We start from the raw sequence: 21,802 nt of genomic DNA on the forward strand, positions 1-21,802 counted from the left end.
CCCGAGGGAAAGTTCTCCCTGAGAGCTTTTCATTTGGTGCGTTGGCCGGGAATGGAGATCCTCCACCCAGGGACCACCGACCACCCACTGGGAGGTAAGCCGGCCGGCGTCTGTCTGTCTGTCTGATTTTGTCTCGTTCTGCCTTATTCTGTCTGTTCTGTGAGCGCTCAGCCAGGTCTGTTCTGTGAGCGCTCAGCCAGGTCTGTTCTGTGAGCGCTCAGCCAGGTCTGTTCTGTGAGCGCTCAGCCAGGTCTGTTCTGTGAGCGCTCAGCCAGGTTGTTTGGAATTTGGGCGGGACGAAGAAGGAGCTGACGAGCTCGGACTTCTCGCCCCGCAGCCCTGGAAGACGTTCCAAGGGTGTTAGGGGCCCGACTTTTCGGGGCCCAATCTGGGAGAGGAGAAAGATCCGGACTAACGGCACCTCTGTCTGTATTTTTGGCTTTCAGAGGGCCCCGGACCTTTGCCACCTCCATCTGACTTTTTGCTTTCAGTTTGGTACCAAAGCCGTGCAGCACGCCTGTCTGTTGTTTGTTTGACTGTTGGTGTTGTTTGTTTTCTCTGTGTTCTAATCTTCCTTAGAACTAACATGGGACAGTCCCTAACAACGCCCCTAAGTCTCACTCTTGATCATTAGAAAGACGTCCACGACCGGACACACAACCAGTCCGTCGAGGTTAAAAAAAAAAAAAAAAAAGGAAAAGGGCAGACTCTCTACACATCCGAGTGGCCCACTTTCGGAGCAGGATGGCCAGTGAATGGCACATTTAATAAGATCATTATTTTACAGGTTAAAGATCGGGTCGTCCACGGACATCCTGACCAGGTTTCTTATATTATCACTTGAGAGAGTCTCGCCTTAACCCCCCCCCCGGGCGGAACCCTTCGTGGACCCGAATTGGCCTCCCCTCAACCCCCAGCCTGTCCCCTCGGCCCCGCCCGGTCTGCTGGCCACGTCTTCCTCTCTCTACCTTTGTGAAATCAGAGCCTTCTAAAAAAACCTGTCCTCCCGGCAGACCCAAACTCCCCTCTCATAGATCTTCTCTCTGACAGGCCCGGCTAAAACGGAGGAGGCAGAGCCGCCGGCCAGATCAGTTGCCGGGCCACAGTCTGATAAGGGTTTCTCCCCTGTCGCAGGGAGATTGCGCAATAAGCGCGAGGTGATGCCAGATTCAACCTCCCAGGCTTTCCCACTTAGACAGGGAACCGGTGGCCAGACCCAATACTGGCCGTTTTCAGCAGCTGACATTTACAATTGGAAACAACACAACCCTTCTTTCTCCAAAGATCCGGTGGCACTCACCGACCTAATAGAATCTGTTTTACTTACCCACCAGCCTACTTGGGATGACTGCCAACAGCTCTTACAGGCCCTCTTAACCTCAGAAAAAAAAAAAACAAGGAGTGTTCCTAGAGGCCAGAAAACATGTTCTGGGAGATGATGGGCGTCCCACCCAGCTGCCTGAGGACCAAACTGGGATTTTAATACAGCTGAAGGTAAGGGACACCTACGCCTTTATCGCCAGTTGCTTCTAGCGGGTCTCCAAGGGGCTATACGATGCCCTACTAATTTGGCTCAGGTAAAACAGGTATTACAGGAAGCAGGGGAAACTCCCTCCGCCTTTCTAGAGAGACTTAAGGAGGCCTACCGTATGTACACTCCCTATGACCCAGATGACCCAGGACAAATGACGAGTGTCTCTATGTCCTTCATCTGGCAGGCTGCTCCAGATATCAGGACTAAGTTACAGAGGTTAGAAAATTTGCAGGGCTATACATTACAGGATTTACTTAAAGAAGCTGAAAAGATTTTTAATAAGAGAGAGAATTGAGTCGAATCTTGGCCGCCGTAGTTCAGGGCCAAGAAAGGAAGGGAGATAGGGGGGAGCTCGAAAGGGGCTGAAGCTGGATAAAGATCAATGTGCCTATTACAAAGAGAAAGGGCACTGGGCCAGAGAGTGCCCCAAGAAGCCTGGCGGACCCCGAAAGCCTCGACCACGAACCTCCCTCTTGGCTCTAGATAAAGATTAGGGAGGTCAGGGCCAGGAGCCCCCCCTGAGCCCAGGGTAACGCTTAAAGTTGGGGGGCAGCCGGTTACTTTCCTGGTAGACACAGGAGCCCAGCATTCAGTCCTCACCCAAGCTTCAGGACAACTCAGCGACCGGACGGCCTGGGTACAAAGAGCTACTGGTGAGAAACAATACCGATGGACTACAGACCGCCGGGTTCAGCTGGCTACCGGTAAGGTGACCCATTCCTTCTTACATGTTCCGGACTGCCCGTACCCTCTGCTGGGCCGTGATCTGCTCACCAAACTAAAAGCACAAATTCATTTTGAGGAAGGAGGGGCCCAAATAACTGGCCCCCACGGAACTCCCCTTCAAGTTCTAACCCTATGAACCGGGACAGGACACTGGCTTGGACAGAGACTGGTGGGATGGGGTTGGCGCTCCAACAGCCCCCCTTAATTACAACTCCAGTCTCCATAAAACAATACCCCCTGTCATATGAAGCTTATCAAGGTATAAGGCCTCACATTACGAGGCTTCTAGATCAAGACATCCTAATCCCCTGCCGGTCGCCTTGAAATACGCCTCTTCTGCCTGTTAAGAAACCCGGCACTGGAGATTATAGGCCAGTACAAGACTTGAGAAAGGTCAACAAGAGGATAGAAGATATTCATCCGACTGTTCCAAACCCTTACAATTTGCTCAGTAACTGTTCATCGATGAGAAACAGGGGTATGCTAAAGGGTCCTAACACAAAGGTTGGGACCCTAGAAACGCCCTGTGGCCTACCTGTCTAAGAAATTGGACCCTGTGGCCTCCGGCTGGCCACCGTGCCTAAGGATGGTGGCTGCTATTGCTGTCCTGATCAAGGATGCTGAAAAATTGACTTTGGGACAGCCACTCACCATCCTAACACCCCACGCAGTGGAGGCCTTGGTAAAGCAGCCCCCAGACCGCTGGCTCTCTAATTCCCACATGACCCACTACCAAGCCTTGTTACTGGATGCAGAACAGGTTCAGTTTGGGCCCGTAGTCGCCCTCAATCCTGCCACCTTGCTTCCTCTACCAGAGGAGACAAAACAGCATGACTGCCTACAAATCCTCGCAGAAGTACATGGAACCAGGCCGGACCTATCGGACCAGCCTCTTCAGAATGCTGACCACACATGGTACACGGATGACAACAGCTTCTTGGCAGAGGGAGAGCGAAAGGCTGGAGCTGCGGTCACTACGGAGGACAAAGTGATTTGGGCGAAAGCCCTGCCTGCTGGTACCTCCGCACAACGGGCTGAACTCATCGCCTTGACTCAGGTGCTCAAGATGACAAAAGGTAAGAGGCTAAATATATATACAGACAGCCGTTATGCCTTTGCCACGGCACACATCCACGGGGAGATCTACCGGAGGCGGGGGCTGCTCACATCTGAGGGTAAAGATATTAAAAATAAGGCTAAAATTCTGGCCCTCTTAGAAGCCCTATTCTTGCCCAAAAGACTGAGTATTATACATTGTCCAGGACACCAGAAAGGACACAACCCAGAGGCACGAAGAAACCGGCTGGCCGATGCCACGGCGTGAGAAGCGGCCATGAACAAACAAATCTTGCCCTTAAATAGCCCAGACCAACCCACGCCCCCACCAGTGGGACAAACCAGTTGGGTTTATGCCCATGAGGACATAGAGCTCCTAGAAAAAAATGGGGGCCATCTACCACCCTCAACTAAAACAGTGGGTCTACAAAGGACTTTTGAATTGATCTCCTTTTTACATAAGAAGATAAAAACCTTACTAGATTGGGAAGAGATAAATCTGTGTTTTTTTTTAATTGGGACAAAGCGATACAAAAGGTGACTGAGAGTTACAAAGCGTGCGCTCAGGTTAACCTGGGAAGGACCATGATTGGACAAGGAGTTCGTCCTAGGGGACACCGTCCCGACATCCATTGAGAAATTGATTTTACTGAAATTAAACCAGGTATATATGGATACAAGTATCTCCTAGTGTTTGTAGACACCTTCTCAGGATGGGTCAAAGCCTTCCCCACAAAGCACGAGACTACAAAAATGGTCACCAAGAAGCTCCTCGAGGAAATCTTTCCCAGGTATGACATGCCTCAAGCGTTGGGGTCGGACAACGGGCCCGCTTTCGCCTCCCAAGTAAGTCAGTTGGTGGCCAAATTGCTGGGGATTGATTGGAAATTACATTGTGCCTATAGACCCCAGAGTTCAGGTCAGGTAGAACGCATGAATAGAACAATTAAGGAGACTTTATCCAAACTTACGCTTGCAACTGGCTCAAAGGATTGGGTGGCCCTCCTTCCCCTAGTTCTATATCGGGCCCGGAATACCCCGGGCCCCCATGGTCTAACTCCTTTTGAAATAATATATGGAACACCACCCCCATTTGTCCATTTCTTTGATTCAAACATTGCTGATTTTGCTGACAGCCCTTCTCTGAGGGCCCATTTACAGGCCCTACAGATTGTGCAGAGAGACGTCTGGAGACCTTTGGCCACTGCTTACCAGGACAAGCTTGAGCATCCGGTGGTGCCACACCCGTTCCAGATTGGAGACACCGTGTGGGTGCACAGACACCAGACCAAGAATCTCGAGCCACGGTGAAAAGGACCCTACACCGTCCTCCTGACTACCCCGACCGCCCTAAAGGTAGACGGAGTCGCGGCTTAGATCCACGCACCACACGTCAAGGCAGTCCGGTCTGAGGAATTGACTAATCACAACACTACACCCCAGACATGGAGAGTTCAGTGCACTCCAAACCCCTTAAAGTTAAAACTCCTACGTGGCTCCTCCTAGCCCTTTTGTGGCCTAGAGTCAGTGAGGGAATAAGCCCCCACCAGACAGAAATTTCTTGACCAAGTCGAGTGAAAGATTTCACTCAAAGTTAGCAAAAAAATGGGGGAATGAAAGACCCCAGCTTAGCAGCAGTAACGCCATTTTGCAAGGCTGTACTTAAGATGACTGGTTCAGGGAAAGGTTAGAACACTGAGTACACAGCGGCTGCCAAGCAGGATGTGTTTGGTTGAAGGCCTGGCAACAGGACGACTTCGGTTGAACACCTGACAATGAAAAAAGCCCCGGGAGAGGTCCCACACCCTGGTGGGGGGCCGAGTCAGCCGTTATGTTCCAAGAAGGTAGCTAAGAAACTTGCCCCCGGGCTGAACCCTTGGGGGGCCGAGTCAGTCGTTATGTTTCAGGAAGGTAGCTAGGAAACTTGCCCCCGGGCTAAACCCTTGCCATATTAGAATTCACCAATTATATCCCTGTAACCATGCATCTGCTTCTGTATGCTTGCTTCTGCTCCCCAAAATCCTATAAAAGCCCATCCTTGGTTCCGTGGGGCGCGCCAGTCCCCCGAGTGACTGAAGCGCCCGCAGGTGCCTGTGCCTGTGTATCCCGACAATAAACCAAATCCTCTTGCTGATTGCATCCTGTGGTGTCTCGGTCTGGTCTTTGGAGTTGGAGGGTCTCCATCCCGAGGGAAAGTTCTCCCTGAGAGCTTTTCAACTAGATCAAACTGGGCTCTAATTCACTGTCCTCCTGCCTCAACATCCCAAGTAATTACAATTATAGGTGCACACGGTCCCTCATACCTTGTGAAGACTCCTGTGTCAGTGTGTCAAGGACTCGCTATCCTCTATGGCCTCGCTGTGGACCTCTGAGGAGGTTCTACAACCCAATAAGGATATGAATTCTAGAAAGGCAGTCCCTGACAACTCCTCTGTGAGAAAATGTTTCATTTCTTCCTGCCACGTGTTAGGTGCAAAGTAGGTCCTCCAAAGGGTAGTGCTTTGGGACAGTGTCCTAAACAGAAGGACCCTGGCAGGATAAACAGAAGGATGGTTAGTAGGTAAACAGAAAGAAGCCAAATTTCTGTTTACCAGAAAAACTATCACTTCCTTTATCCACCCACAGTGGTCAACTACCTTCACAAGGGCATCTAGTTCGTGAACAGCCTGCTATAGACCAAAGTGCCCCTGCTAAAGCCCAGGCCTGCACGCCCTCCACCACACCCCTTCCCCCTATCTTACCTGTCCCCTTAAAACTGACAAGACTTTCCATGCCACCTGATTGATGCTCTCTGCTCCCCTGAGAGACAGTCTGGCAGTTTAGTTCCCCAAACTAAGTTTCCTTTCCACCCACTGAGCTGTCCAGCGTTGTCCTGTTCACTAAGGTTGAAGCCCACCATTGTCCAGGTAGCCTTCCAGGGCTCCGTGCAGTATGGAGGACTCCCTTCATTGGCAGGGCTTCCCCTTCTCTGACCTTGTCTGGGGAATTAAACACCCTCCCCACACACACATGCCTCTACCTGCAGAATGTCAAGTGGCCTTGGTTAAGATTAAGAGTTTAACTTCTTTTCTCCTGATAGAAACCCATTCAGTTAACACTTGAGATTCCTGAAATACTTCCCCATACTACTGAGGCATTTTGGTTCCTTATGCCTTCAGCCAATGACCTTTGCCCATCTTGGATGTTCCTACCCCTTGTCCCTAAAATAATATAAGCTTTGAACCACCCCAAGTAAAGTGTATCTCTCTCTCTGCAGCTGTTCCCAGTATCATTTACCATACGTGGATTCCGAGCCCCCATCTATGGACAACATCTATCAGTCAACAATCCCCAGAGGCAGGGAGAGTCAGTGGTTTTGCTGTACCTGCTTATACCATGAGTTCATAAAGTCTTATATTAAGAACAAAAATACCCGACATTTCAGTCTTTACCATTAGTAGACAATTTAAAGAAAAAAAAAAAAAAAAACAACCAAACAAACAAGCACCCAACTTTAAAATGGACCAGAAGATTGTCCACTGTGTCTTTGTCATTCTCCAGAAACTAGAGGCAAACATGATGTCCTTTGTTAGCTGAGTGGATAAATGAATCCATAATAATATATATAATAATAATATATCCATAATATGACTATGTAGGGAAATATGACAAGGAAACAAGATGCGGAGCCACCCAAAGCCACGCTGTTAAATGAAAGATGCTGATCTGAAAGGTGGTAGCTTGTGCCATCAGTGGTATGACATTCTGGAAAGGCCAAAGCGTAAAGATAGCAAGCATACTTCTGGGGTGACGAAGCTATCTACAGGATACAGCGTTCCTCAAAACCCAAACAGGGGCTGTAGAGATGGTTCAGTGGGGTAAGGATGCTGCCCTGAGGCACGAGGACCTGAGTTGGGATTCCCAGTGTCCATAGAAAATCTGGCTGCTGCAACCCAGGCTGAGTCTGCAACCCCAGCTCTGGAGAATAGGGAGAAACAATTGTGGGGTCACCATCTTAGATTTGGTGAGAGACACCACGTCAGGGAATAAGATGGAGAGTGATAGCTCAGGATGCCTGAGATCCTCCTCTGACCTCTAAATACACAGACACAGACACACAGACACAGACACAGACACACAGACACAGACACACAGACACAGACACAGACACAGACACACAGACACAGACACAGACACAGACACACAGACACAGACACACAGACACAGACACACAGACACACAGACACAGACACACAGACACAGACACACAGACACAGACACAGACACACAGACACAGACACACAGACACAGACACAGACACACAGACACAGACACAGACACACAGACACAGACACAGACACAGACAGACACACAGACACAGACACAGACAGACAGACACAGACACAGACACACAGACACACAGACACAGACACACAGACACACAGACACAGACACACAGACACACAGACACAGACACACAGACACAGACACAGACACAGACAGACACACAGACACAGACACACACGCACACACATGCGCACATGCTCATGCACGCACACACTCACACATTCTATAGTATAGGATAACAATGTGTATAAACTTCTAAAAGTCGTTTAGAGATGGGCGAGATGGTGCTCTGCTAAAGAGCGTGGCATTCAAAGGTGAGGACCAGAATTGGGATCTCCAGCACCATACAAAAGCCAAGGCTGTGTGGTAGCCGGCCTGAATTCTCAGCGTTCAGAAGGCGAGATGGGGTGGGGGTGGGGACTTGGGGGGTGTCCCTGAAGGAAGCTAGATAGCTAGTTAACTAACAGAATCAGTAAGTCCAGGTTTAATAAGAAATTGTGCCTCATTAATTCAAATATAGAGTGATTGACAGAGATACTCAGTCTCTGGCCTGATATTCTGATACTCTGGCCTCGATATACACACATACATACATGTACCCACACAAACATACATGTACATGAACCATGTACACACAAAGTCATTTTAGGAGGTCCAAGTACTACCATGTAGGGGTCTTGGTTGGATTTGTTTTCTCTGCCAGTGAAAGTTTAAAGGCAGGAAAAAGTGTGACAAGTAGCTTCAGAGAAATGGAGAACACAGCCAAGAGGAGTCAAAAGAATGAGCAGTTAAAGAAAACCTTTTGCTGGGATGAGGGAACACACACAGTAGGCACACAGAGATGAGGGAACGTGCATAGTAGGCACACAGTGATGAGGGAATGTGCACAGTAGGCACACAGAGATGAGGGAACGCAAAAAGTAGGCACACAGTGATGAGGGAATGTGCACAGTAGGCACACAGATGAGGGAACGCACGCAGTAGGCACACAGAGATGAGGGAATGCGCAAAGTAGGCACACAGAGATGAGGGAATGTACACAGTAGGCACACAGAGATGAGGGAACGCACAAAGTAGGCACACAGAGATGAGGGAATGTACACAGTAGGCACACAGAGATGAGGGAACGCACACAGTAGGCACACAGAGATGAGGGAACGCACACAGTAGGCACACAGAGATGAGGGAATGCACAAAGTAGGCACACAGAGATGAGGGAATGTACACAGTAGGCACACAGAGATGAGGGAATGCACACAGTAGGCACACAGAGATGAGGGAACGCACACAGTAGGCACACAGAGAAAAAGCGTCTCCACAAAGCAGGTGGTGCTTGGGAAGCTGAAGTCTTCTTGAGGGATGAGGTTTTTAAGTCTCCGAAGGGTCTTCCTTCCCTAATTTAGAGTTGGTCAGTTTGAAGAAAGACAGGATGGCTGATTGGCCTGCAACTGTTGTGTAAATATGCTCTAATCCAGCCTTGAATTCACTGAGCCCATTCATCAGCAGGGAACCTTGCTTGGTTGTAGGCTGCCAAACTTTTGTCTCAGGTAAGGGGCATAAGAAAGATAAGGGCAAGAATGGAGAGGAGGGAAGGGTGCGGTTTGTTACCTCCTTGTGGCTGTTCTCCCTGTTTGCCTGTCAGAGGATCTGCATAACTCCCTCCCAGGGCTGTCAGGATAGACTGGGAGAAATCTACATGACAAATTATCAAAATGCCTCACTGAATGGACACAGTCCCAGGAGCAAAGGCGAGAAGCTTAATTCACAGGCAGACCCATGTCCCTCCCCCGAGATGCCCACATACTAGTTGAAGGATTCTAAGATTGAGGGCTACCAGGGATTATCCAGGTGGAGCCACGCCTTTAAATGAAGGGAGTGAGAAGGTCCCATTTAGAGGCAGGGATGTGACAGCAAGCAGAGACAGAAGCCATACCAGCCAAAGTGTCACAAACCAAAGGTCGACTTTAGCATCTGGTAAAAGCAAGGAAATGCACCCCACCACCAAGGGTCTGCAAAGGAACGCAGGCCTGCTGCTCTATTGATCCAGAATTCCCAATGCCTGGAAATAGAAGAAAATAACTAGTGTCATTTTAAGCTAAGTTTGTGGCATTCTGTAACAGTAACGACAGAAAATGAATACAAATCACTTAAGGCACACAATCATAGTAAAGCAACTATGTTCAGAATGGAAAAGAAAAAAGCCACCAAACAAGGCAGACTTTACTCTTGGTCTAGAAGGCGCGCTAGGAAGACTGGATGCACACTTTGGTTTTCATTCTAACTTAGATGATAGCTGTGCTTTTCCCCGCTGGCTGGAGTTCAACCTCACAATCGTATTCAGTCAGAGAAGATGGAGATGACGGAGGAAGGGGAAAGCGGCTGGTCTAGGCTATCAAATTCCAGCACAGGCCGGGCTTTTATATAAACAAAAGTTTTACTGGGATGGAATGGGTTAACAATTTGCATGGAGATAAATAGAGTTGATTTCTTGGTCCTAAACACAAGTTTTACAGTATTTGATTGAAAAGACTCATTTAATACTTCTTGCAGTAGACCCCTATTTCTTCTTTAGCAGCTCCGAACCTTAGAAGGGAAATTTGTGTGAGGTAGAAGCAGTCAGAGACTGTAGGCTTAGATCTTTCACAACCTACTTAAATAAGGATTCTTAAACGCTTCAACCTCCCTTCCAGCCCACTGACCAAAGGTAGAGGAGAAAATGGTTAATAGCACAAGGGGATGTGGATCTGTTTAGAAATAGTTCTTTGGGGTGAGTCCAATCTCCATTGTCAGGATATATGTAGTACAGTCCAATCGGCAAACACCAAACACAAATTAGTAGCAGCAACTTGATGCAGAAGAAACCACTAGGTTCCTCGGAATCAGCGCGAGTCTGCTGACGTGGCGAGAAGCAGCCGGAACACCATGGGAAGCTCTTTGGCATGTCTCTCTCTACAAAGTCACGACAAGCAACGATCAGTGAAGGCTAGTGCAGACCAGCAAAAGTCACCAGGGGAAACCAATGCAAGAGCGTTATTCACTATTCACTGTCTGTTGGGTTCTTCCCATACTCTTTCCAAACACCACACACCCTCTCAAGTGTCTGCCTTAGCAAAATAACCTCTCATAAGACAGTTTCCACAAAACATCACATGATACAGCCAAGTCTCCAAAGAAATCAGACATTTCCACTTAAAGAGAACCAGATTTCAGCTAGGCCAGTCCCACAGAAGACTGTGCACATAAGACACTAAGGGACCCTGCCCCCAGTTAATTCTGATTGGTAAAGATGCCAGCAACCAATAGCTGGGAAGAAGAGACACAGGCTTGGGCCCATGAGGAGAAGGAAAGAGAAAGGAAAAAGGAGGAGCCGCCATAGAAGAGGAAGAACAGATAGGAGGGAGGAGAGCTGCAATGGGATAGCTGAGCCATAAAAACATGGCTGTGCGGGCTAGCCAATCAGACAGAGCATAGAAACTCGGAGTTATCAGTAGGAACGTGGGTTCTAACAGCACGGAGGGTAGGCAGCTGCCCAGCTACTGTGCTGCTTAAGGCAGATTAAATTATAAAGGCTGTGTGTGTCTTCTATCTGGGAACATAAACCATTAAGTCAGGAAGAATCCCATGCCAGGATCTTACAAATGTATTTACAATGGACATGGCACTAGAGCAGTAGATCACATCTAATCTGTAAGACAGAAGCAGAGAGCGAGAGCGAGAGCGAGAGCGAGAGCGAGAGCGAGAGCGAGAGCGAGAGCGAGAGCGAGAGCGATTGGTCCTGGCTTGAGCTTTTGAAACCTCAAGGTCCACTTCCAGTGTTAGACCTCCTCCAACAAGGCCATACCTCCTACCCCACCTACGCAGTCTACCAACTGGGAAGCACACACTCTCGTGCATGAACCTATGAGGCCATTCCCATTCGAGCCCACGCCTGCAATCCAAATGGTAGGAGGACCAGAAATTCAAGATCACCCTGGGATCTATGAGTCTTTAAAACTAACAACTAAAACCAGAAAAATACACACACCCCTCTCCCTGTAAGTTGCCTAGACAAGAGGTTCAATACTCTTTTGATCCTGAAAACCCCTACAAAACATGCAAATCAAGAGCTTTAAAGATGCATGTTCACATAATACCCATGAAACTGCCCAGGTCATCAAGGGTATGGTATGAATATCTAAAAAGCCACAGAGTATCTTGAAAAATGTCACTTTAAAGAAGTAATATGCGAGCTGGAGGGATGGCTCAGAGGTTAAGAGCACTGACTGCTCTTCCAGAGGTCCTGGGTTCAATTCTTAGCAACCACATGGTGGCTCACAACCATCTGTAATGGGATCTGGTGCCCTCTTCTGGTGTGTCTGAAGACGTGTGTGCGCGCGCGTGTGTGTGTGTGTGTGTGTGTGTGTGTAGTAATGTGTGCATTCTGACAGTTTAAGGATAGAGTTGGGTAAGTGTGCCCGGGCTAGACAGTGGGGTGGATGCAGGGGTAGGTGGCCCAAAGAGACTGCTGCATTTTTGCTGCCCATGCTTGAGAATGCTGAGCAAGGCTTAACTTAAGGATTTAGATGCAGATTCTCCAGTCACTGAACATACCCAGGCGAATGACGCACTTAAGATGCGTGGCTGAACTTAGAGCTGGGCTAACACCAGCATGAGCTCCCCACTGCAGTGAGAGGACCCTCACTAAGAGGAAACAAACTGTTCCAAAGCTGCACAGAAGAAAAAGGCATCCCTGAGAAATCGAAGAAACAAACACGTACGGCACAGGAAACGTTCAGTATTGCCTGAGAAAGGGTTCCTGTTGCTTCAATGACACACTACGACCTTAGGGAGGAAAGGGTTTACTTGGCTTACTCTTAAACATCATAGTTCATCAGCAAAGGAAGTCATTCAGGGTAGGAACCTGGAGAAGGAACAGATGCAGAGGCTATGGAGGGTGCTGCTTTCTGGCTTGTTCCCTATGACTTGCTCAGCTTGCTCGCTGATAGCACCCAGGACCACCAGCTGAGGGATGGCACCACCCACAATGGGCTGGGTCCTCCTACATCAATCACTAAGAAAATACCTCACAGGCTTGTGTACAGCCTGATCTTATGGAGGCATTTTGATTCCCTCCTTTCAGATGACTTTAGCCTGTGTCAGTTAACATAAAACTATCCAGCACAAACATTAAATAAATGAAACTTAAATCCCCCACACTCAAAAAACACTATATATGTATAAGGATCAATGCGTATCTCAGACATATAGTAAATCCATGGAGCTACCCACAGCAGAGGGCTAAGGGAGAGAAAATAATCGGTAAAGTAAGGAGCCAGGCACTGCCAAAGCCCTGGGCATCACCACATCCTGAAATCTGAGCTGTGCAGTTCTGCAATGGGGCTACCAACAGGACAGATGTGCTTCTCTACGTGCTTGAGTGTTTTGCCTGCAGTGTATGTAAATCACTCGTGCCTGGTGCCTGCAGAGGTCAGAAGAGGGTTTCTGGTTATCTGGAACTGGTTTTATGGTTGCGAGCCTCCATGTGGGTACTGGGAACTGAACCTGAGTCCTTTGTAAGAACAGCCAGTGCTCTCAACAGCTGAGCCACCTCTCCAGCCTAACCGTGCTTTCCAAAGATTACTCAGGCCAGGGACTCAGGTGTTTTTAAATCTTCAAACGGTAACAGGCCAAGGCCGAGAGCCAGTGCCTCAGGCCTATCACCCGCAGATATTAACCAACCTTCTCTCTTGCCCATGGTAGTACACACCACCTCCGAGTTCGACGAGGCCAGCCTGATCTACATAGTGAATTCCAGGACAGCTAGGGCTGTGAGAGAAACCCTGTCTCAAAAACCAAAAGAAGATGGAAACAAATAAAACAAAGCAAAACAAGAAAATACCCTTTTAGACAGAACCAGGCTGTGGACCGGGAGGAGGACAGAGAGGATCCAACACACGGACAAATGGACACACACATTGTGGGAACATTTGTTATATTATTAAGTTAATGATGCATGTGTGCACGTGTGTGAGCGTGCATACGTGTGTGTTATGTGTGCATATGCATGTGTGTGTGCATGCATGCATGCACATGTGTGTGTGTGTGTGTCTGTGTGTGTGTCTGTGTGTGTGTCTGTGTGTGTGTCTGTGTGTGTGCTTGGGTTTTCCTTTTCCTTTTGAGACTGGGTCTCACTGTAAAGCCCAGAGTGATCTGGAACTTCTCAACCATCTCACTGCTGGGACCACAGGTCTACAACACCCTGCCTAGTTCTAACCAGTTTTACTGGCATTATTGTTTGCTTTATATATTTTGTTACCTGCTGCATCATTTCTCTAGCTCCCCCATCCCTAATTTAAATTTTTCTTTCTTTCTTTTCTTTTAATTCTGAACTTATGTCCATTCTTCCTCAGTGCCTCAGAATGTTGGGATTACAGATGTGAGACCCTTGGAGAGATGTGCTTTCTGTTTTGTTGTTTGTTTTTACATGATATATATATATATATATATATATATATATATATATATATATATATATATATATCCATCCAGGCTGGCCTTGAACTCACAGAGGTTTTCCTGCTCCTGTCTCCAGGGTGCTGAGATTAACGCTCACATGACTATGACTATACTGGGCAAGAGTTAGCCTCCTTTTTTTTTTTTTTTTTTGAAATAGAGTTTCATTGTGTAGCTCTGGCTGACCTGGAATTCACTATGTAACCCCCACTGCTCTTGAACTCAAAGAGATACACCTGCTTATGTCTCTTGGGATTAAAGGCATCTGCTATCGTACCCCACTAAAAAAGTTCACCGTTTTTTGGGTTTTGTTTTTGTTTGGGTTTTGGGTTTTGGTTTTTTGAGACAGCATTTCTCTTTGTAGTCCTGGCTGTCCTGAAATTCAATCTGTAGACCAGGCTGGCCTTGAACTCACAGAGATCTGCCTACCTCTACCTCCTAAGTGCTGGGAATAAAGGTGTGCTCCACCCCTGGTCGGCTGAGAGTTACATCTTAAGACATTCTTATACCAAGGTTAGAGTGTAGCTCAGTTGGTAGTATTCTCTAGCTCAGAGCTCAACTCACAGCACCGTGTAAACCAGGCTGGACGGCTCATGCCCAGTAACCACAGAACTTTGGAGGGGAAGGAAGGAATGGAAGTTCTCACCTGGAGCAGGTCATTTGCTCTACCCTTTGCTCCAAAGGAGCCTTATGCCCTGCATTAGAAGCTGCTCACCCACCAGTGGAAGGGGAAGCCCTGGGTCCTGCTAAGACTGAACCCCCAGTGAACTAGATTGTTGGGGGGAGGGCGGCAAGGGGGGGAGGATGGGAAGGGGAACACCCATAAAGAAGGGGAGGGGGGAGAGGGATGTTTGCCCGGAAACCAGGAAAGGGAGAGCACTCAAAATGTATATAAGAAATACTCAAGTTAATTAAAAAAAAAAAAAAAAAAAAAAAAAGCTGCTCACCAAGGCTGCTTTACTGTCTTTTGCTTTTCCAAAAGATGTAGGGTGCTGTCCAACCAATGCTGGGCAGGAGAAGGGGTGTCTCTGTGTGTGTGTGTGTGTGTGTGTGTGTGTGTGTGTGTGTGTGTGTGTCATTGGACAGATTCTTAGCATTGCCCCAAAATAAAGCCGGATGAAGAACAGAACCGTCTTGGCTCTGTCAGGCAATCAGAAGACAGGCCTGCTCTCATGTGAATGTGAGACATGAGGGACAGGAGGCAGCACTCTTAACCCTCAGGCTGGCATCCTACCGACTTGTCAGGGCGGAGAGCTGGAGACTCGTTTGACTCCAAACACACACAAATGCTGCTGCTGTTGGCGTTTCTAAGGATGAGCCGCAGTCATTTCAAACCTACTTGTAAGAGAGTGTGGCAGTAAGTACAGTCGTAGCCATTCTCAGGGTACTCTTCCTTCTCTTAGGGTTTTATTTAGGTTCTGGGGCCACAGTTGGGCAGCTCTGCCCACCCCGGACAATGGAACTATGTCACCATTATCCAGTGTCCTGCCAAGGTCAGTGAGACTCTAAAGGCCGGGCCCACCGCCAGCTGCCACTCATTGACAGTCAAGTGCTATTTCTCAAGTTTTTAGCCCATGAGATCAGATTGTTATGGTAATCCCACCTGCTGCCGTCATCAAACTACATTTTCAGTGGCGTCAGAAATAATTCCTGTTCCCTGCTCATGTACAGCAGAGCAGAGAAATGACTCGTGAGCCTCTCTGGCACATAAGGATTTATGTGTGGTGCTGGCCAGGGCAGGGCACACAGGGCAGGGTCTTAGCTCTCCAGCCTGACCTCAAAACCCTCAGTGGAGTAGTGAAGAGGTGAGTAGAAAAGGCTTCCTGGATGGCAGAGAGTGAGTGAGTATCTCATTGAGCCTGGTTTGATGCCCACCTACATTATAAAATCATACAGTCAGTCACAGTCCCACCTGGAGCTCAGTGCTGATTTGCATCTTATCTAAGGCAGCCTTTCCCATGTGCCATGCCAGAGTTACAAATCCTCAGAGTGCCTTTCTAGAACTGTACGGCCCAGTACTGCAGACAGCGGCTACACATGCCCTCCAAAATAACTAAATTGCAACCAAGTAAAAATTTCAATTTCCTTCCCTCCTTTCCTCCTTCCCTCCCTCCTTCCTTTCTTCCCACCTTCCCTCCTTCCTTCCCTCCTTCCTTCCCTCCTTCCTCTTCTTCCCTCCCTCCTTCCTCTTCTCCTTCCCTCCCTCCTTCCTTCCTCCCCTCCTTCCTTCTCTCCTTCCTTCTTTCCCTCTTTCCTTCCTCCTCTCCTCTCTTCTTTCCCTCCTTCCTTTCTCCTCCCCTTCCCTCCCTCTTTCTTTCCCTCCTTCCTTCCCTCCTTCCTTCTCTCCTTCCTTCCTTCCCTCCTCCTTCCTTCCTTCCCCCCTCCTTCCTAGCCTGTCCATTGAGAGACCCACAGAAAACTGGGATATTTTTGGTTCTGATTTTGGCTCTAGGGCAGTGAGAGACTGTCTCAAAACAAAATGGTGGATTGTGCAGGAGAAATAACACCTGAGGTTGTCTGCTCTGGTCTCCATGTGTACATGCACAACACACACACACACACACACACACACACACACACACACACACACACAGCAGAAAGGAAAGACCAAGGAGCCATGTCTGACCACAACCCTCATCCAAGGAGGTTTCTGGTAAATGTGGTTAGTGGTGAGTAGAAAGGACTACCCCTGCAGCACATCAGCTAGCCAAGGAAGCTTCCAGGGAATGCGTTGAGGGTCTGAACTGTGCTTCCTGAACTTTGGGAGAGCGGCCCTGCTTTCCAACAGCCTCATGTCTAACAGGCAAGACTGTGCCTGAGTGTGCCTCCTCTCTCCAGGGGCCAGGTAGAGATACTGGAGGGACAAGGTGGTCCGACAAAGAGGGGCGGTGCTGGAAGTTAAGGAAGTCAGGGGATGTGAAACTTGACTGTGTATAGCAGTTACTGAGGAGGGTGTTGGACTGATTCATCTCTTCCCATCTTTCCCAGAGGGGTTAGGTCATATGTCTGCCAAGCAAGCCAGGACCATAGGATTCAAGCAAGGCCCTCTCTGCCCACCTATCACCCATCACCTTCTCCCTGCACTTATAAGCAGCATGTGGTTGAGACAGAGAGATACAAGGGGAATGTCCCATATGGTCCAGGTAGGCCCACAGAGACAGGAAGAGCTTTTTTTAAATGAACCACCACCATTCTTGACTCGGTATGAAGACACGCGGGATAGTTTACTTTTTAAAGACGAGATAAACAATGCATTGAACAGTGCACAGTAAGAGCTGAGACCCACGGAAAGCAGGGCCATTTTTGATTCTGATAAAGCTGTATTGTCTTGCCAAAGGGATAGCGGCGCTGTCATAGCTCAGACTGTGGCTCCACCACTAGGGGGCATCACTGTGAGGGCCCGCAGAGGGCTCCCAAGGTCCTGGCGGACCAGGAAGCCAAGCTAATTGTCAAGAACCACGCCACTGATTGCATTTCTATTTCTTAATTTAGACCTTAAAGCACGTGACAAATACAATAAAAGAGATTGTGGAAGGAGTGAGAAAAGGTCGAAGTTTGTTTTTTCTTGTCAAATGCCTACAAGAGAATAGCGGCCTGTTACTAGAGGAGCATCTTAATGCGGAGCAGACTGTAACAGAAAGACACGCCATTCCTCACCTTTGCGGTGAGAGCTCTGCTTTGATTTCTTTTTTTCCTTTTTGGTTCACTCTATCTGTAAATGGGTGCAAACCGTCCTCTCTGGGTAGCCAATACTATCTGCATGGTTTGCACTCCTTCCCGGATGTTTCTTGTGTTGTTTTTGAAGCTTTGGGATTGGAGCAATGAGAGACCTCGGAGCTGTCCGTCTTTTTGGCTTTATTTAGAATTCAAAGGGAGGCTCCATCACCCCCTAGCGGCTAGCCCGGGCGTCCTCCGGGCCAGGCACCGCACTGGCGAACCGGAGGTGTGGGGCAAGCTGCATTAAGAGACAAAACCCTGGGACAGACAGCAGGCGGGTTATCTGCATCCAGCCTCTGATTCAAGGAAGTACCCAGGAGGCCTTGGTTAGGGAAGGAGGTCACTGTGCAAGAGGGGGATGGGTCCTGATGAGAGCAGAAGGAATAGAGTGCCCCGCGACCTAAATCCTGCCAGGGGCCCTCACACACACTCCTATTACCTTCTCTTAGAAACAGATACATTGACTGTAGTTAGTGCATTTTGCTTAGCTGCTTTTGTTTTGTTTTTGAGCAGGGTCTTATATAGTCAAAAAAACAAACAAACAAACAACTATGAATCCGTGGTGATCCTCCTGCCTCAGTTTCCAAAGTACTCACGTTAGATATGTGAGCCACCAAGTTCAACTCAGCTGGTGCATTTCAAGGCCACCGTAAAATGGAATTTATTACAGTGACAGAAACAATCTGTGTCTGTGTCTTAGGATTTTACTGCTGTGAAGAGACACCGTGACCAAGGCAACTCTTGCAAAGGTAAACATTTGGTTGGTGCTGGCTTACGGTTTCAGAGACTTCCATTATTGTTTTGGTGGGAAGCATGGCAGCATGCAGGCAGGCATAGTGCTGGAAAATGAGCTGAGAGTTCGACATCTTGATGCTTAGGTACCAAAAGGGGACTGTGTACCACACTGGGTGTACCTTGAGCTCAGGAGACCTCCACAGTGACACACTTGTCAACAGGGCCACACCTCCTAACAGTACCCCTCAGGGCCATTCCTATGAAACCACCACAGTCTGTGTCCTCTAAAGTAGTTGCCACATGTGGCAATCATATAACTCTCCCAGCTCTGGAGACTTTCCCGTGCCTACTTTTTTGCTATTGTTGGCTACTGCAGCTAAGTGACAACATGTAATCTTAGCACTTCAGAGACTGAGGCATGAGGATCGTAAGTTCAAGGCCAGCTAGGTTTATAAAATGAGCATGAGATCAACCTTTGCTACATAGGAAGACCTTATCTTGGAAGAAGGAAGGAAGGAGGGAAGGAAGGAAGGAGGGGGGAAGGAAGGAAGGAGGAGGGAAGGAAGGAAGGAGAGAAGGAAGGAGGGAAGGAAGGAGGGAAAGAAAGAGGGAGGGAAGGGGAGGAGAAAGGAAGGAGGGAAAGAAGAGAGGAGAGGAGGAAGGAAAGAGGGAAAGAAGGAAGGAGAGAAGGAAGGAGGGGAGGAAGGAAGGAGGGAGGGAAGGAGAAGAGGAAGGAGGGAGGGAAGAAGAGGAAGGAGGGAAGGAAGGAGGGAAGGAAGGAGGGAAGGTGGGAAGAAAGGAAGGAGGGAGGGAAGGAGGAAAGGAGGGAAGGAAATTGAAATTTTTACTTGGTTGCAATTTAGTTATTTTGGAGGGCATGTGTAGCCGCTGTCTGCAGTACTGGGCCGTACAGTTCTAGAAAGGCACTCTGAGGATTTGTAACTCTGGCATGGCACATGGGAAAGGCTGCCTTAGATAAGATGCAAATCAGCACTGAGCTCCAGGTGGGACTGTGACTGACTGTATGATTTTATAATGTAGGTGGGCATCAAACCAGGCTCAATGAGATACTCACTCACTCTCTGCCATCCAGGAAGCCTTTTCTACTCACCTCTTCACTACTCCACTGAGGGTTTTGAGGTCAGGCTGGAGAGCTAAGACCCTGCCCTGTGTGCCCTGCCCTGGCCAGCACCACACATAAATCCTTATGTGCCAGAGAGGCTCACGAGTCATTTCTTGGATGAATTGAGCTAGGCTATGCCTTTGAAGCCCCCTCTGAATCCTACTCTCAAGGAATGCTTTATGTGAAATCATAAATGCTTATAAAATTAGATGGAGAAGCTTGGAGGAAAGGCCTGTTATGCCGATACAAGGTAGTCTCCCAGTAAATATCAATTTCTTTCTTTTCCTCTCTTCAGAACCCACCTCAAAGATTTCCATAAAATGATTAAAATACTTGAGAGTTTACAAGATGAAGACTCACTTTCACCTGGAGAACCAGTGAGGGCTTCTTGGAGGAGGTGGCACTCAATTTAGCTCAGTATGAAGTCTGAACAACATGAACACTAAAACAGATGGGAGGTGTGGGGAAAAGGGAAACCTTAACTGAGGTTAATCTGAGGGAAGGTATGAGACCAGAGGAGGTTTGGGGCACAGTTCATAACACTGAATGTCTGGGTATGTCCGGACTCTGTTATCTGTTCATGTTCACTGTGAATGGCACTGGCCAGCAGTAACATGGGCAGTCACTGCCCCCATCTTCACATTAGCATATGCTGCCCTAATTAGCAAATGTTGTCCTAATTAGCATATGCTCTCCTAATTAGCATATGCTTTCATATTTATTAGCATAGTATTTCACATTAGCACATGCTCTCATTAGCATGTCACTTCATATTAGCATATCATTTTATATTAGCATACACTTTCATATCAGCATATCATTTCACATTAGCATACACTTTCACATTAGCATATGCTTTCCATATTACAATGTACAAAGTCAGCCCCTGAACTCACCAGTACGATGAGATCACACTAGATCTAGCCAAGTCTCCTTTCATAGACGTGTAGTGGCTCGTAATTTTCTTATTTTTTTCTTACATAAATCTATCTACAGGATAAAGTCCTGAATGTCACTGCTAAACCAACAATATATGAATTTTAGGTTTTGAGACTTTACCAAAGTGCCCTCTGTAAAAAGTGGTTTTCGTTTCCATCCCAGTATGAGAAAATGTATGCCTTTGGACTTCACATTTGGTATGACCAAAGTTAGCGTCTTTCTTTGTCAATTTGAAGATTGTGGGTGGTTTTAGTTTTACATTTATTTATTTATTTAATGTACATGTGTGTTTATGCATGTGGGTATGTGAATGAGCATGTGTGTGGAGGTCAGAGAACAATTTGTGGGAGATCGGTCTCTCCTTCTACCATGTAGGTCCTAGGAATTGAACTCGGGTCGACAGGTTTGCTGATGAGCTTTTATCCACTGACCCATTTCGCTGGTCCCAGATATGGAAAGGTTTTGATTGATATCTTCAACTTTAACTATCAATGTGACCCAGCCTAGAGAAACTTGAGAAGAGAGTTTCAATTGCAGAATTGCCAGATCAGATTAGCTTATGGACAGGGGTGTGTGTGTATCTTGATTGTTCATTAATGGAGGAGGGCCCAGCCTACTGTGGCCAGCATTGATTCCACAGGAGTGCAAAGAACTCTAGCTGAGCATAAGCTGTTCGGCAAACCAGCTTGTAAGCAGCACCCTGTGGTTCCTACTGTACCTCTCTGGCTGGGAAGTGAGTTACTTGGTTGGACATAATGTGTGTGGAATAGCAGGCAAGCCTGCCTCCGGGTCCCTGATTGAGTTCCTTCCCCGACTTCCTTCAGGGATGGAGTCCAACCTGTAAGCTTGTAGTAGTTCGAAAGTTTGGCCCACGGGAAGTGGCCTACTAGGATGTGTAGCCTAATTGAAGTAGGTGTGGCCTTGCTGGAAGAAGTCCGTCACTGTGTGGGCAGGCTTTGGAGGCTGCTCCTATGCTAGGGCTCCACCCAGTGTGGAAAGAGAGGTTTGCTGCTCCCTTTGGATCAAGATGTAGAACTCTTGGCTCCTCCAGCACCATGTCTGCCTGCATGCTGCCTTGCTTCCTGCTGTGATGATGGTAGACTGAACCTCTGAACCTGTAAGCCAGACCCAGTTAAATGTCTGCCTTTATAAGA

General features: G+C 48.0%; 1 long non-coding RNA gene across 2 annotated transcripts; it reads left to right on the forward strand.

The window, feature by feature from the left end:
* The first annotated feature begins 715 nt into the window (after positions 1-715).
* LOC148004763 (uncharacterized) lies at positions 716-5,082 on the forward strand. 2 transcript variants are annotated; one of them, XR_015625485.1, is made up of 3 exons: positions 1,435-1,494; positions 2,088-4,107; positions 4,453-5,082. It is a non-coding gene; the product is annotated as an uncharacterized LOC148004763 (long non-coding RNA). The 2 variants fall into 2 exon arrangements; XR_015625486.1 differs by lacking the exon at positions 2,088-4,107 and having other exon boundaries at positions 716-1,494.
* The last annotated feature ends 16,720 nt before the right edge of the window (positions 5,083-21,802 follow it).

This window comes from Rattus norvegicus, chromosome 7 (genome assembly GCF_021556685.1).
Source record: "Rattus norvegicus strain SHRSP/BbbUtx chromosome 7, alternate assembly SHRSP_T2T, whole genome shotgun sequence".
Lineage (NCBI taxonomy): Eukaryota > Metazoa > Chordata > Mammalia > Rodentia > Muridae > Rattus > Rattus norvegicus.